Source organism: Callospermophilus lateralis, chromosome 2, assembly GCF_048772815.1.
Source record: "Callospermophilus lateralis isolate mCalLat2 chromosome 2, mCalLat2.hap1, whole genome shotgun sequence".
Lineage (NCBI taxonomy): Eukaryota > Metazoa > Chordata > Mammalia > Rodentia > Sciuridae > Callospermophilus > Callospermophilus lateralis.
In genome coordinates, this window is record NC_135306.1 from 150,734,987 (window position 1) to 150,751,205 (window position 16,219).

The 16,219-nt window shown below is 36.3% G+C and overlaps 1 protein-coding gene and 1 pseudogene across 2 annotated transcripts in view; both read left to right on the forward strand.

Annotated features, from left to right (window-relative positions):
* Positions 1–16,219, forward strand: part of Fchsd2 (FCH and double SH3 domains 2) — a 241,908-nt gene that overhangs the window by 123,056 nt on the left and 102,633 nt on the right. The gene's annotated exons all lie outside the window — the stretch shown is intronic.
* Positions 4,539–5,365, forward strand: LOC143391311 (S-formylglutathione hydrolase pseudogene; annotated as a pseudogene).

Below are 16,219 nucleotides of genomic sequence, written 5' to 3' on the forward strand. Positions count from 1 at the left end.
AATATTAGCTTAAACAGCAGCAAAACTAAAATCTTAGTCTGAGGGTAGCTTCAGTGATAAGAGTGTGCACCAAGAATGTAGAAAGCCCTGGATTGAATCCTAGCACCACTTAAGCAAACAGACAACCCATTTTGTTTTGTGGTATAGGGAATCAAACTCATGGTCCCATGCATGCTAGGTAAGTGCTTTACTACCGAGCTATATCTCTAACCCAAATCCTATGTTTTCAAAATTGAATCTACACCAAAAGAAGATGTCCTTCAATAAACCAGGAAAAAATACCTTATTTGTGGGACCTGTGCTCTGCCAAAAACAAAGAGGAAATTAATGAACCTGACCAACTGTCAGATTGTTAGGTGTTCTTGAACTTCCTTTGAAGTCCCCATGCTTGTTTTTAATCAGCATTAGGTAGATTATGCTTTAATTTTTCGTTTCATGAAACATTTTAGAATATTGATTTAATATAGAGGCAGAAGATCCTTAAAAATGTAGTGTGACTAACTTATTTCTTCCTCAGGCTAATTCTGTGGATCTGCAGTATTGGAAAACTCCCATCCATCACTCTATTGGCTTCCCTCACTGAATTGACCACAGTTTTGGGGTACCTTATTTAGAAATGCTTATTGTTCTGAGTAGATGTTAAGGTGATAATGCCCTAGTTAGAATCTTTTTTTTAAATTATATGGACAGTTTAGAAGCAGAGGATTTTGTATTGAAGACTTAAGTACCAGAGTTTTTTTCTATTGCAAAGCTGATCTTTGGTCTTGGCTTTGGAACATATTTCATCTCCTTCTGCCTTCTTCGGCACCAAAACAATTGATTATTCTATTTTCTCCATATAGTTCTTAAATTCTGCTGCTATATTGACAATTGTTGGGATCTTGGTGATGATACCTCATCATGTCTGTCTTGGAGTTAAACGCCACTAGTTGCCCTCTGTCTGATGCTAGCAAGTTGTCCTGAGATCTCCTTTTGCCGTCTCCTCTGGATCTTCAGCTTTTTGTATCATATGTCTTCTTTTTTCTTAGTACCTTCTTGAGAAAGGTATAGAAAGTAAGCTTTTTTGAGGTGCTGTATCTATGAAAATGTCATTATTCTGTGCTTATAGTTGGGTATATAGTTAAAGGTTGAAAACTGTTTTTGCAAATGTCGGAATCCATAATCCATTGTTTTCCTGTTTCCTATATGGCTTGAGAACTCAGAGCCATCCTGGTTCTTGGATTCTTGTATCTGATTTCATTTTTTGCTTTTCGTTTTTAGAAATTATGGACTATTCTTAGTACACCCTTGGATTTCTTGGATTACTTCTTCCCTTTGTTTTTCTCTTTCTGGAACTCCTTCTATTAATATGTTGAGTCTCCTGGTCTGGTTTTTAAAATTTATTTTCTCTCTTATTTTCCATTTTTGTTGTTATGCTCTATTCCTGAGAGAATTCTTCAACTATTTTATTGAACGTTTAACTTTTTAAAAATAGTTTTATTGTCTAATTATTCCTTTTGTTCCCTAAATCTTCCTTTTTTATACAAGGTTTCTAAGGAATATGACTATATATTGACTTTTTTAACTCCAGTGCTATCAGTAATACAGTTAACTTTCAAGTTACTTCTGCTTGTATATGCTTATATGGTATCTGTCTTAGTTTGAGGTAGGATTTGTCAAATTGGAGCTTCACTGTAGGTAATCTGGTAGACCATTTATGGGGGAAGCCCCAGTATTGATATTCTTAGCTGGTTCCTCTTGAACTTGTCAAACCCCACCCCACCCCCTCACCCCCCCTTCACCCCCCTCACCCCCCTCACCCCCCTCATCCCCCTCATTCCCCTCATCCCCCCTCCCCTCATCCCACCCCATTCCATCCCACCCCGCCCCACTCCCACTTCACCCTACCCCCCTGCCCAATATACACACCCTCCCTTTGCTGTCTTCTGAAGTCACTTCTTCAGATCTCTTTCCTTGGGTTGTTTTCTGAAGAACACTTCCCTGACCTGGTTACTCCTCCCAACCATGAAAATGGTTTATCTCATCTTTGTAGCACATAGTATAGTTGCAGTTTACTTAGATCTATGACTACGTGATGAGTACCTTGTCTCTCATTTACCTATACTTTCCATAAGGATAGTGGTTGTTTGTTTTATTAGAGATTTTATCCTTTCTACCTAGTTCCGTATATTTTTAATGCATGAGAAATGTTTGTGAACATTTGAACATACTGAACAAATGAATGAATAACCAATCTTGTTTTAATCCTCACGTGATAAATCATTTACTTTGTAAATGAAGAAATTAAATAAAGCTTGAATTCAAATCTGGCAAGTCTAATAGAAGGGCTGGTGTCACTAATTCTTTACATGATGCTGTTTCTTTGGACTTCTTTTTTCTTTTTTTGTTAAATGGAGCATTGTCTTTTTCTTTGGCTTCCATAAGGAGCCATGAGATGATGAAAGTGTTTTTGTTCATTTTGAAGCGTGGTATACAAGTTACATTATTTTTTTAAATAACAGAAGTTCTAGCTGGGCCTTGTGGCACATGCCTGAATCTCAGTGACTTAGGAGGCTGAGGCAGAAGGGTTGCCAAGTTTGAGGCCAGTCTTGGCAATTTAGACCCTGCATCAAAATAAAAGGGCTGGGGATATGGTTTAGTGGTAGAGTACCATGGGTTTGATCCCCAGTATGCAAAATAAATAAAAGAAATTCTAGTATATTTTAGATAACTCTTGGTTTTCTTTTGTTTGTTTTGTTTATGGGAAGGAGAGTGTAAAAGAGACTTCAGTGCTTGGGAGTGAGAATGGAGCAACTATTTAGGTGCCTTGCATTATAAGATACTACAAGTGCTTTAAAAACCATTATTTATTTAGTTTTTATACTAATTTCCTAATAAATTTATTTATTAAACTTATTTAACAGATCAACCTCAGAGACTCAGTAACATCCAGTTATTATATTATAGCCAGGACTTAAGGTCTCGGTGTTCTTTCCTGGACACTTTGGTGTTTTCTTACTACCATACCATTCCTTGTTAGTAAAAAATAATATAATAAGCAGTAGTATATAGTGAATATAGTAGTATATAGTGAATATCATGAATTCTGAGAGAATTATAGTATAAAATTATTTGTTGAACATTGCACATTCTCTCCTGTTCTAATAATTCTTAAAATGATGATCATGTCTCTATCGAAATATAAATATTTGGACAGCTTCCCCAAGGCATACTTTTTATTCCTTAAGCAAGTATTGATTAGAACAAATACTAAATATATATTGCTCTGTGTCTGTATATTGTCAGGCTAGTGTTTTTTTTTTTTTTTTTTTTTTTTTAATCTTCAAACTAAAAATCTATTGCTAAACCGTGGACCTGAGATAACCAGTTTAATCAGATCTATAGAGAGCAACTTAACTGGCTGCTGGAAAATGAGATAGTTGTTCCTTAAATGTTCTTTTGAATAACATGATCTTGTAAAATATTTTTCTTTTTAAGAGTTCATACAGTATTTTCTTTGTGGTTTGGATGAAGAAAAATAAGGCACAGTACATCAGAGTAGAAAAGATAGCATTAGTCAATCTAATGAAAGACTTTAAAAGCTTAATAATATTGGGAGCTTATTTCTAGACAAATGTTTTTTGTTCTCATTGAAAGTTAAACATGTCTGGACTAGTTGATAATTGGGCAAAGTAATTAAAAACTTTATCTGACATATAATATCTAGAAAATATGATAATTTGGCGTATCTTTTGCAGACTCTTTTTGGGGGGAGTAGTCAATAAAGAGAAAAATATTATTGGTGTTCAAGTCCCTTTTCTGGCTTTTCTAGCTAAGCATTAATTATTCCAAAAAGTCTTCCTCATTCATATTTAGATTGTATAGCTCTCATCTTTTTTATTTTGAGTTCTGGCTTTTCTGGTATCTCTGCCATCTCTAGCTGGTATACTTCTCTTTCATCTAGTAATACTTTTTCACTTAATGAATAAGCATTGAAGTCCCCAGATTTCAAACTTAAGTCCCTTTTCTTAGGGAGAATAATCATTTGCCCAGTTTCTGCTAATACTATACAGTTCTTAAATATGCCTGCAATCTTGTCCTTAACATTATCCATATTTATTATGCTTTATCCATCTGTGGCAGAAACTTTTCTAAATTAGAAGCAGTTCATTTCCTCCCCCCCTCTCCCCATGGTTTCCACCAGTAATCACCCCATCCTAGGGATCAGGTGATGATCAGGGCTTAGAAACTGTAATGTCCAATATGGCAGTCCTTAGGTACATTGTGACTATGTAAGTTAGTTAAAAATGAATAAATTTTGGGCCCAAGGAGGGCGAAGCCGTGGGTTTAGGTTGAGGGGGCAGGCCCAAGTGTGGACGAGCCAGGTGGCTGTTTTGAGGCCCTACTGTCTCTTGGCATTTGCCTCTTCAGTCCTGCCATCTCTACAGCTATCACTACCAGAGGATCGTCTGCCCTTTGCTGCAGACAGACATACAGACACACACACACACACACACACACACACACACACACACAGCAAGTAGTAGTTGAATAGGAGAAGAATGGCGTTGAAACAGATTTCCAGCAACAAGTGCTTTGGGGTATTGCAGAACATTTTGAACATGACAGTGTTGATCTGAACTGCAAAATGAAATTTTCTGTCTACTTACCACCAAAGGCAGAAAAGTGGAAAGTGCCCTGTACTACATTGGTTGCCTGGTTTAATTTGCACAGAACAATTTTAAATCAAAATCTAGTTATTATCAGGCTGCCTCAGAACACAGCCTTATCATTTGCTCCCAGATACCAGCCCTCATAGCTGTAATACTAAAGGAGAAGATGGAGAGCTGGGGTGTCCGCACTGTTGCCTGGGTTTTATGTGAATATCACTGAAGATTCTTGGAAAAGTAACTACAGAATGTACTCTTAGGTAACGAAGAAGCTTCCCAACTCATAAATACCAGTTTTTCAGTAGACCCCCAGTGGATGTCTATTTCTGGCCACTTTATGGGAGGTCAAGGAGCTCTAATTTGTCCTTTGAAAAATCCCGGAAAATACAAAACTGTGTCAGCATTTGCTCCAGTTTGCAACCCAGTGCTGTGTCCATGGAGCACAAAAACCTTTAGTAAATATTTGGGAACAGATCAAAATAAAGGAAAGGAATATGATGCAACCCATCTTGTGAAGTCCTGTCCAGGTTCTCAGTTGGACAAGGGAAAATGACCAGTTTCTTCTAGATGGACATTTACTCCCTGATAATTTCATAGCTGCCTATATAGAAAAGAAAATTTCTATTGTTTGTAGATGATAGGAGGGCTATGATCATAGCTACTACTCCATTGCAACCTTTATAATCAATCATTATGCAAAATACCTGAATGCATGAAAAAACTTCTGATAAGAAAATCTCTTCAGGATTATAAAAGTTATAATAAACAGAATTGCTGAGGAAAAATTTTGAAACATTGGATTTCATGGTGCCAAAAGAACTTCATTCTACACTTGAGTCTCCTGAATAAATATATAAAATCTGAAAAAAAGAATAAATTTTAAAATTCTTTTTATTGTCACAGTAGCTATAGTTTAAGTGTTCAGAAACCCATGTGGCTAGTGACTACCATATTGGACTGTGCAGATGTATTTTCATTGTCTCAGAGCGCTACTGGACAACAGTACTCTGGAGCTTAGTTTTTACTTGTTTTTCTTCCATTGTGACTTCTCTGTCCACTATCAACCCTACTGACCATTTTTCTTGATAACTACAGCTATAATTACATTCTGTTATTTCAGGAGTAATTCCATTTTCACTTGTACTCTAGACCTTTATTTATACCTTATAATAGAACAGAAGTTGGAAAACATTTTCTATAAAGGGCCAGATAATATATATTTTAGGTTTCTGTGTAGTAACCACTCAACTCTGCATTTGAGTTTTTACTTGGTGATAGGCGCTTGATGATACAAAAATGAATTGGATAGGATCCATGCCATCAGTGAGCCACAAATAAGAAGGTTATGATTCTCTGGAGCAGCTCTCCAGGGGCTTATGGAATATGACACAGTAGATCCTTTTCCTGCTATATTGATCATATTATGCTTGGCTCCCTGTGACACAAAGAGAGTCTTTTGCCAGTCTTATCAAACTTCAAAAACAGTTGTTTTAAAATATTTTTAGGAGTCAAATATTTTCAGACTCCTATATGGAATCTTTATACATAAAGCAGATGAAGGGGAAAGCTATTTGGTTGTAAAACTTGAGAGCGTGTTCCTCTTTGTGTGTGTTTCCCACTCTTCTCACCTGCCTGTGCCACTTCCCTTACTTCTTTCTGTGGTTCCTGAGGTGTTGTGCTGAATACTACAGTTCCTTGAAATATAGTTTGGAAACAAATGTTCTAAAAAAGGATATTCCAACTAACAAATTTCTTGTAAATTTTAAGTTTTATCTAGATGATCTTCATTCTAGAATTTACCAATTAATCTTTCAAAAATGTAAATTAGAACCTAGTAATCTATACCCTGCAGTGGCCAGTTCATCACAACGGGCTTAGACATTGTAGCTTGACTCTGAGTTGAGTATCTTTGCTGGAGAATCAACAGTGAGTGAGGGATACTGAAGCTGAGCATTCATAGAACTATTTAAGAGAAGCATATAGAGCTGGAGTTGTAGTTCAGTGGCAGAGCACTTGCCTAGCACATGTGAGGCACTGGGTTCAATCCTTAGCACGGCATAAAAATAATTAAAGGTATTGTATCCATCAAAAAGAGTAATATATAGGGTGACAAGAGTAAGAACTTTGAAGAAATTAACTTGTTTTTAAAAAATCTGTTTTGGAGAAGTATAGTTAACATACAATAAAATGCAATGGTATGTCAAATCCATTTTATGCATTCCCATTTTGAATCTCTTGCTTCCTGTGTTACTACCAGCTAGAGAAAACTCTCTGCTCTTAAAGGGCTAGGGTGTGATTATGTTAAACCTACCCAGATAATCTCTTTTTTCTTGCCATTTATGATAACACAATCCCAAGAATGATATCTCATCATATTCACTGTTTTTTTGTGTGAATCTGACTACTCTAAGTATCTCATATAAGTAGAATTATGATTTATCCTTTTGTGTCTGGCTTATTTCACTTAGCGTAATGTTTTCAAGGTTCATCCATGTTGTAGTATATGTCAGAATTTCATTATTTTATAAGGCCAAATAATATTCCATTGTATTTACATACTATATGTTGTTTATTTATCCACTGATAAATGTGCGTTCCTTCTGCCTTTTAGCTATTGTGAAAAATGCTGTATGAACATGGAATACATATTTTGAGTTCCAATTTTCAGTTCTTTATACATACACACACACACACACACACACACACGTATTTTTTGGTAATGGGAATTGAACCCAAGAGTTCATATTGTAGCATGTATTACTATTTATTCCTTTTTATGATTGAATAATGATATATCATGTTTTATTTACCCATTCATTAGTTGGTTAACATTTGGATTATTTTCACTTATTAACTATTACCTGTCTGACTCTTTATTCTCATCTCAGATCTCTCCCTTTACTCTTTACCCTTCAATGAGTGATTCTCTTTAGTTTCTCAACCATACCAATCTCCTTCCTATACCAGTGCCTCCTCACTATCACATTCACTTTTTTTAATTAACTTTTATTTGTTCTAATTAGTCATACATAACATTATAATGCATTTTGATGCATCATACGTAAATGGAGTATAACTTCTCATTCGTCTGTTGTGCATGATGTAGAGTCACACATCTATATCAGGTCATGTAATTACATTAGGTCATGTAATCATATGTGCACATAGGGTAATAATGTTCAATTCATTCTACTGTCATTCACATTCACTTTCTTAACTCCTGCATTTTCCTGTAGTGCTGGGAATCTAACCCAGGGTCTTACATACACTAGGCACACTTTCTTAAGTCTTAGGGTTCACACATAGTTCTAACCTATTTCTGTAGGAAAGCCTTCCTCAAACTATATTACATTCCTCTATTTTATATTCTCCTAGCATCGTTTTTTAATACTTTTCTTAACTTTAATTGTATACTTGATTATATTTTTTTTTGTTTTACCTCCTGCCCTTAGTATGCTACAAATTCTTAAAAACAAAATTATGTGTTTTCTGCTCACAGCTGTATTGCTTGAGCTTAGCATAGTACCAACATATGTATCTGTTAAGTATATTAATGCATGAAATCTATTTGTGGTGAAACATATCAACAGTACAGAGTTTTCATCTAATCCAATTTCTGTTAAATCTTGTTCACAATCAAATATAACATACTGCCTAAAGAAGAAAAGTTTTAAAGCAAGGCAAGTTTTGTTTGATTCCTGATTTTATCACTTAAATAGTTTTGTGAACATAGGCAAATTATTTCCCTTCTGAAAGCCTCAGATAACTAGTATATAATATGAAGCTGCTAGTAAGTATCCTAGTTGCTTTGGGAGTATTCAGGGAGGTAAAGTATAGTAAGCATTTTTACCTCGACCCGGTATACAGTAAGCACACAATAAATGTAAAAGTTATTATTATCATATTATTATTATAAGGTGCTTAGACATTTATGAATTCAGAAAATTCGTTGAGAGTCTACTAGTACCTGGTACTCTTTTGAATATTTAAGATATACCAGTTAAACAAAGACAGACTTAATAAAAAGTACACATGGATCACTCTGTATATGTCAGGTGCTCATCTAAACTATTTACTTTCATTAACCTACCAATTTTCTGTGAATAGATACTATTATCATTATCCCTATTTTTATCAAAGAAGTAATTGAAACAAAAAAAGATAAGTATCTTGCCCAGGTTACACAGGCAGGCAGGCAGTGACACAGCTGAACCATGGATTACACCAGCCTACCTCCCATGTACTTTCTTCTAACCACTTTGCAGTACTACATTTTTTCCAGGGTCATTTCCACTAATGCCTGATGAATGAGGATATTTCATTTCTTTGGCAGATCTACAGTCTAGTAACTTTAAATATTTAAAAAATAAATGAAGCCAGGCATAATGCACACACTTGTCATATTAGAGACTCTGGAGGCTGAGGCTGAAGGATTGCAAGTTCAAGGCCAGCCTCAGCAACTCCATGAGACCCCCAGCAACTTAGCAAGACCCTGTCTCAAAATAAAAGTTAAAAATAATTGTGGAATTATGGATGTGGCTCAGTGGTTAAGTGCCCCTGAGTTTAGGCCCCAGCACAAAGATAGATAGATAGATAGATAGATAGATAGGGTCCATTATGGTCTCATTTTTTTTTGACTTTTATTTAATCTATGATGACTCCTGATGATTACCTCTACCTTTTTACATTGTGAAGGTATTTGTTCAATCATCTTTTCCAGAAGTTGATAGGAAGTCATGTTATCTCTGTCATTTTTATGTAAGGCACATTTTTACTAAAAAAAGTAAGGGGAAAACCTTAAAGTTTATGTCCTTATTTGACAATGATTGAAGGAAGAAAATCTCAAAGTATAAATAGAGTCATCACTTAACTTATATAAAATATATTCTGTACATTTTCCCAATTTTTCATTGACTGTCAACAGCCTATACCAGTGATTATTAAGTTTTTTTGTTTTTTGTTTTTTTGTCTCAGTCCTCTTTATACTCCTAAAAATCATTGAGAACCCAAAGAACTTTTATAGATGTGGGTTTGCTTAATGATACTTACTGTGTTTGACATTTAAATTGAGAAATCTTTTAGACACAAGAATGCCTAGGTACAGATTTCACTAGCTGTCAGAGTGTCTGTGTCCTCATCTATTTTCTAACCTCTGTAAAACTCCACTGTGTGCTTGTGAGAGGATGAAAGTGGAAAATGCAGATGATGTCTTAGTATTATTATGAAAATAATTCTGATCTTGCAAATTCTCCCAACTGCCCCTTGTTCTCACCTTGGGTAACTTCTGCCATATACTAAATAATGTTATTACTGTCTTCAGCTGGAAGAAACTACTAACACTAAAATTGAAGATCTGATTGAATGTTTCAATAATAGTACTTGTTAAGGACTACCTAAATGCTTTAGATGCTTTTAGAGATGGAACAGAATCAGCCTCTTATTGCAGAGAGCTTAGTATTTACACATTGAATTGAAATGCAGAGGACAAAGTGTTAAGTGACATGCTCTTACCTTAGTACCACTTGCAATTTATAAACTGAGTTGCATAATACCATAAGATATATTTGACTGCTTGTAATTCTCTTAACATATGATTAAACAAAAACAACAGCATATTTAGAGATATCAACTTTGCATTTTGTTTAGGGTAGCTTACTTAGTAACTTGCTGGAAAGATTTGGGTAAATAGAGAGCAGAGAATATTGCTATCCTCAAGTCACTTAATATTCAGTTCAGTGTTTATTTCTCAACTACACATACTTCCTGAACTTAAAACAGGACTAAATGCACAGTTCAAAATGACTGGAAACACCTAGATATGATATACCCATAGAGCAGCTAAGAATTGGAAAGGCAGAAGCTTTGTATTTAAACTGGACATTAAAGAAGAAAAAAAGGGTCCAAAGTTATTGTATTGAAGATGAGAAGCACCAAGTGAGCAGTGCTAAGATACCTTCTTTATGTGTGTAGTACCTCCCCATTCCTAGGTCATCTTGTATCCACTGTGCGACCAGCCAAAAGTGCTTTAGATCGAAGGTAGGAAAAAATGATGACAGAAGTGCTTGCACCTCCCTCCCTAAGCACACTTTACTCTGCTTTGACCCCTATGTTTCTGATTGGCCTTCATATAACTTGGGAATTCTTATTATCAGAGTATATTTCAAAAGCAGGGATTCTTTATTATCCTCTTCTTTATATTATGCTCTTCTCCCACACCTACCCCAATATTATCAGGACAGAACTTTTTTGGTGGTTACAGAATGGGGGATAATATTTTTATTGGAAATCTTTGCAGCTTTAAAGGAATAGGGATGGCAAATTGATTTTAGTTTATGTGCCTGTTGTAATAAATTAATGGCAGCTTGTTAGTATACTGGGCCAAGAATTATTCTGAGATTCCCAGGCCAGCCCCATTAGCAATCTGGTCTTAGCTTCTGTTGATCATCATGCGATTTACATAATCTGTAGATCTCAGTTGAAACAGGGACTGACTTGGATTGCTCCTTTCAGGAAACACAGAAAGTTACTGGGAGCAGTTTCTTTGAAATGGCTATGTGCAGTTTATTGCAAGCAAGCCCATGTTTAGTGTGCCCCTGACTGTGACCGTGGGAGCAAATCTAAATTAACAGTCTTGATTGTTAATCTCAGAATGTGCTGCATCTCTCTGATGTATAAAGACTGTAGAATATATGAAATGGAAGAATAACAATTAAAATAAGATTAAGATTTCAAAAATAAGTGAAGAGTAGTGATAGAATTTTACAGACTAGTTAGGCCTATGAATCTCAAGTGGCTGGAGCCTCCCATCTTCTAATAGTAGAAAGATTCACAACTCATGTACATACATGCAAAGGGTTACTATGAGCCTGCATCATATCCTGTAGAAGTGCTGAAGCAGAAAAATAACTGGACTCTTACTTTCCAGTACTCTTACTTTCATAGATGGCATCCAGGCTAGTTGTTTCAGTAGGCTAGAATGTTCTTTTATAAAAATAAGATTCTGAATTGCTTTTTTAAAATCAACTAAAAAATTTATTCCTTAGGGAGATTTGGTTGAAGATAGTTTTACTTAAATTTTATCACTTTTAAGTGATTATACATAAAACATGGAAGATTTAAGAGACCATTCTCTGAATGGTGGGAGTTTTGTTTTATATTGATTTTTTTTTGGGGGGGGGGGGCATTACTGGGGATTGAATGCCAGGCCCCTATACCACTGAAATACATCCCCAGCCCTTTTTATTTTGTATTTTGAGACAAGACAGGGTCTTGTTAAATTTCTGAAGTTGGCCTTGAACTTGTGATCCTCCTGCCTCTGCCTCTCAAGTCACTGGGATTACAGGCATGTGCTGTCTGAGAGCAAATTGCAGACTTGATGCCTCATCATCTCTAAATACTCTAGATGTTATTGCCTCCAAACAAGGCTATTCTACCTAACCATCCACATTAGGAAATCAGCATCATTATATAAATATCATCCAGTTTACATATCAAATCCAAATTCTACCAAATGTTCAAAAATATCTCTTTCTGGTTAATTCAATTGCATATCTCTTTAGATTCCTTCGATTTGGAAGAGGTTTTTTTTTTTTTAAGTTTTTTAGTTTTTATCCTGTCTTTCATAACTTTGACAGTTTTAAAGTATACAGCCTCCAATTCTGTTGGGTGCCTCTCAGGCCATGCATTCTTGGCAAAAATATCTCAGAAAAGATGCTGTGTCTTCTCAGTATACCATATCTAGAGGTGTATGAATGATATAATCACCTGTCTCATTCCTGGTGATGTTACTCTTGATCACCTAGTCAATTTGGTATCTGCTGTGTTTTCTTCCACTGTAAAATCATCTTTTTTCCTATGTAATCATGTTATTTCTGAATGTGTTTCCCAAAAATACATATGTAATGGTATTCGAAGGTAGTCTTGGGGAGGTGAGTAAGTCATGAGGGCACAGCCTTCTGGTGGCTTTCATGCCTTTGTAAGGCCTGAGAGAGAGAACCCCTTGCTCTTTCTACCATGTGAGGACACAATGAAAAGGTGTTGTCTGTGAACCTGGGAGTGGACCCTCACTAGACACTGAGTCTGCTGATGCCTCCATCTTGGACTTCCCAGCATCCAGTAAGGTGAGAAGTAAATTTCTGTTGTCTATAAATCTTCTAGTTAATGATATTGGTTACACAATCCAAACAGACCAAGAAATAATATTTTGTGAGGAAACTATGCCAATTGTATTCCTCATCAGACCTCCACCTACCAGCCCTAGCATGCTTAAGTGAACCCTCCTGAACTCAACCACTTTTATGATGGTTACCAAATAGTAATTTTCTATTTTTCATCATTCCTTCTACAATTTTTAGTTGAAACTCTACTATAAGGGAGAAGTTTCTTATTTTCCCCCTCTCATCCCTTCATGTATTCATTCATTTCTTAATCATTGTGTTCATGGATTTCTATTTTCTTTCATGGATTGAAATTTGTTGGTCTTATTATTTATATTTATGTTCATAGTGTCCCATACACAACCAACAGGAATCTCTTTAAGCTGACTCCTGTCCTTTACTGTGTTCCCTTCATTCTTTCTTTCTGGTCTAAATGTTCCAGACTTATTGTGTACTTTTCTTGTACCATTTCTGGGAAATTATTTATGTACACACTGTGATGTTATGATATAATATATATATTTGATCTCTGCACACATGCCACCCAGGTGTTTAAAACCCTTGAGACAAGGGCACTAGCACAATCTTTTATTCTTGTATTTGGTCTTTTTCCCCAGTTCCTGACACAGAACTTCTAAATCTTTTTCTTAGGTAATGGGAGCATCATTTGTTCCAATGAGACCATTCTTGGTGGGCTCCTGGATGGCCTCAGGATAGGAGATGGTTGCCCAGGGAACTGACCATAATTAGAAAGTTGGAACTTCTAGCCCAACTTCCCTGGAGGGGAGAGGAGCTAAAGATGATTTGGTCACCAGTGGCTAATGATGTAATCAATCTTGCCTATATAATGAAGCCTCTATAAAAATCCAAAGGAGGAGTGGGGGTGTAGCTCAGTTGGTAGAGTGCTTGCCTCACATGCATGAGGCCCTGGGTTCAGTCCCCAGCAACACACACACACACACACAAGAAAGAAAAAAAAGGAGAGAGTTCAGGGAGCTTCTGGATAGGTGAACACATGGATGTTCCTGGCAGGTGGTGTGCCTAGAAAGGACATGGAAGTTCTACCCCTTCTCCCACACTTCATCATATACATCTCTTTCATCTAGCTATTCATCTGTATCTTTTGTAATAACTGTTCTAATAAATGCATAAATGTATGTAAAAGTATTTCCCCAAGTTCCGTGAGCCACTATAGCAAACTAATCAAACCCAAGGAGGGTTCCACGAAACTGTTACAAATTTTTGTGTGTTTGATCAAAAATACAAGTCACAACCTGGGATTTGCGATTGGCATTTGAAAGTGGGCAGTACTCTTGTAGGACTGAGGTCTTAACATGTGACATCGATGCTGTCCAGAAGGGCAGTGTCAGAATGGAATTGAATTAGAGTATCCTCAGCAGGTGTCTGTTGGAGGATTGTCACATACATATCTAATGTCAGAAGTGTTAATAATACTGACTGGTAAGGGAGACTAGGAAAAGCACTTTGTTTTTTCCTGTCTTTTGCACACACATACAGCTGTATCTGTTTTTATATCTGTCCATGTATGTGTATGTTTTTGTGTGCTCAATTTACATTGAGCTGTCCAGTTCAAATCCTGTACTTTTAAGATCCTTTCCTGCCTCCCTCCTTCCCTTTCTTCCCAGGGCCTTGTGCATGCTCGGCAAGTGTTCTGCCACTGAGCTACATTCCCAGCCCTTTCTTATTTTTGTTTTGAAACATGGTCTCCCTAAATTGCCCAAGTTGGCCTTGAACTTGTGATCCTCCTGCCTCAGTCTCCCAAGTAACTGGAATTTCAGGAATGTGCCTTCACACCTGTTTTACCTCCCTGCCTTTCTGTTTGTATATAGATGCTATGTTGAACAGTGAGAAACTTGACTTCCACAACCTAAATACATTGACTTATTTGCTGTTTCTGTGTCAGTCCTCTCCTGACCACTGGTCACCTATTCAACCTTTGATTTTCTCTTCACAAACTTGCTCGTCTTATTGTTTTCTTAATAGAGGCAGCTATATCTTCGCAGTTGCTTAGGCTAGAAATCATCCTGCTGCCCCCCTCCAAACTCCACATTATACCATTGGTAATTCTTTTAAGTAGAACCATTTTTCCCTCACCTCCACTACCGCTATTTTAATTCAAGCCACCATTATTACATCTGCAAATACTTAAAGTCTTCTCTTTGATTCTCTGCTTCCACCCCTTCCTTCAATATGTATTCCTTCCACAATAGCCAAAGTGATCATTTTAAAACCTAAACTAGATTTTGTCACTCCTTTGCTCAAAACCTGCTAATAGCTTCTCTTCTCTTCAGTTTAAAATTAAAAATTTTATGGGGTCCTATGTTGTCAACCACTCTTTGTTTCAGTGTAATTCAATATTGGCTTTCTGACTATTTCACACCAAGTGCCTCTCACTTCAGGACCTTTGAACTTGCTGTTTTCTTAAGCAAGCTCTTCTTTCAGATACCACTTCTCCCTTACTCCACTCAGCTCCATTTCTCAGATGTGACTTTATTAGTAAGATCTCCCCTGACTAATCAGTATAAGATAGCATCTTATCTTCATGCTTTATCCCTTCACTGTGTTTATTACATTATGGCAACCTCTGACATAATATGCAGAGGAGGACTTTTTGTCTTTTTCTCTCTGCACAGTATTTCTAGCACCTAGGATAATGTGACAAATAGTAGGCTCTTGACAGTCAAGTACCATATGATCTCACTGATGTGGAATCTAAGAGTTGATTTCATAGAAGTTGATAGTACAGTGGAGGTTATCAGAGGCTGGAGAAGGGGACAGGGTTGGGGAAAGTTGTTGCCTGGGCACAAAACTGTAGTTAGATAAGAGTTAAGAATTTCTGGTGCTGTTGCACGGGAGGGTGACTATAGATAACAAGACTGTACTGTACATTTCAAAAAAATTAGAAGAAAGGAATGGGCTTCCAGTGCTTTATTATGCTTCTTAATCTGTGAAACCATGTATTCATCCGTGGAAATGCGGCTAATGACATCCTTCTCATGAGTTGTAAATATGTGTAAGTGCCTCCTGCATAGTAGAGATTCTTTATTCATTTCTCTTTCTACCTTCCCTCATCTTCCACCATCTTCTTAATCAACATAACTTCATGCCTTATTTATATCAAAAAGCTCTTATGTATATTAACCAAATTTTCTTACCAAAATAGTGTAAGGTGAACAGAATTAAACAAAAAAATATAGAATTATTTTTGCCCTAAAAGTGCTAAAGGCTAATATTAGATTAGTATTTTCCCTCAGTGAGTTTATATATATATATATATATATATGTAAATATTTATTTCTGGCATTAAAATAGAGAAGAGAGAGTTGCCTCATTTGAGTGACCAAGTAAAACCAGTACAAGTTGACAGTTCATGGGGAGTTTCCAGCAATAGAC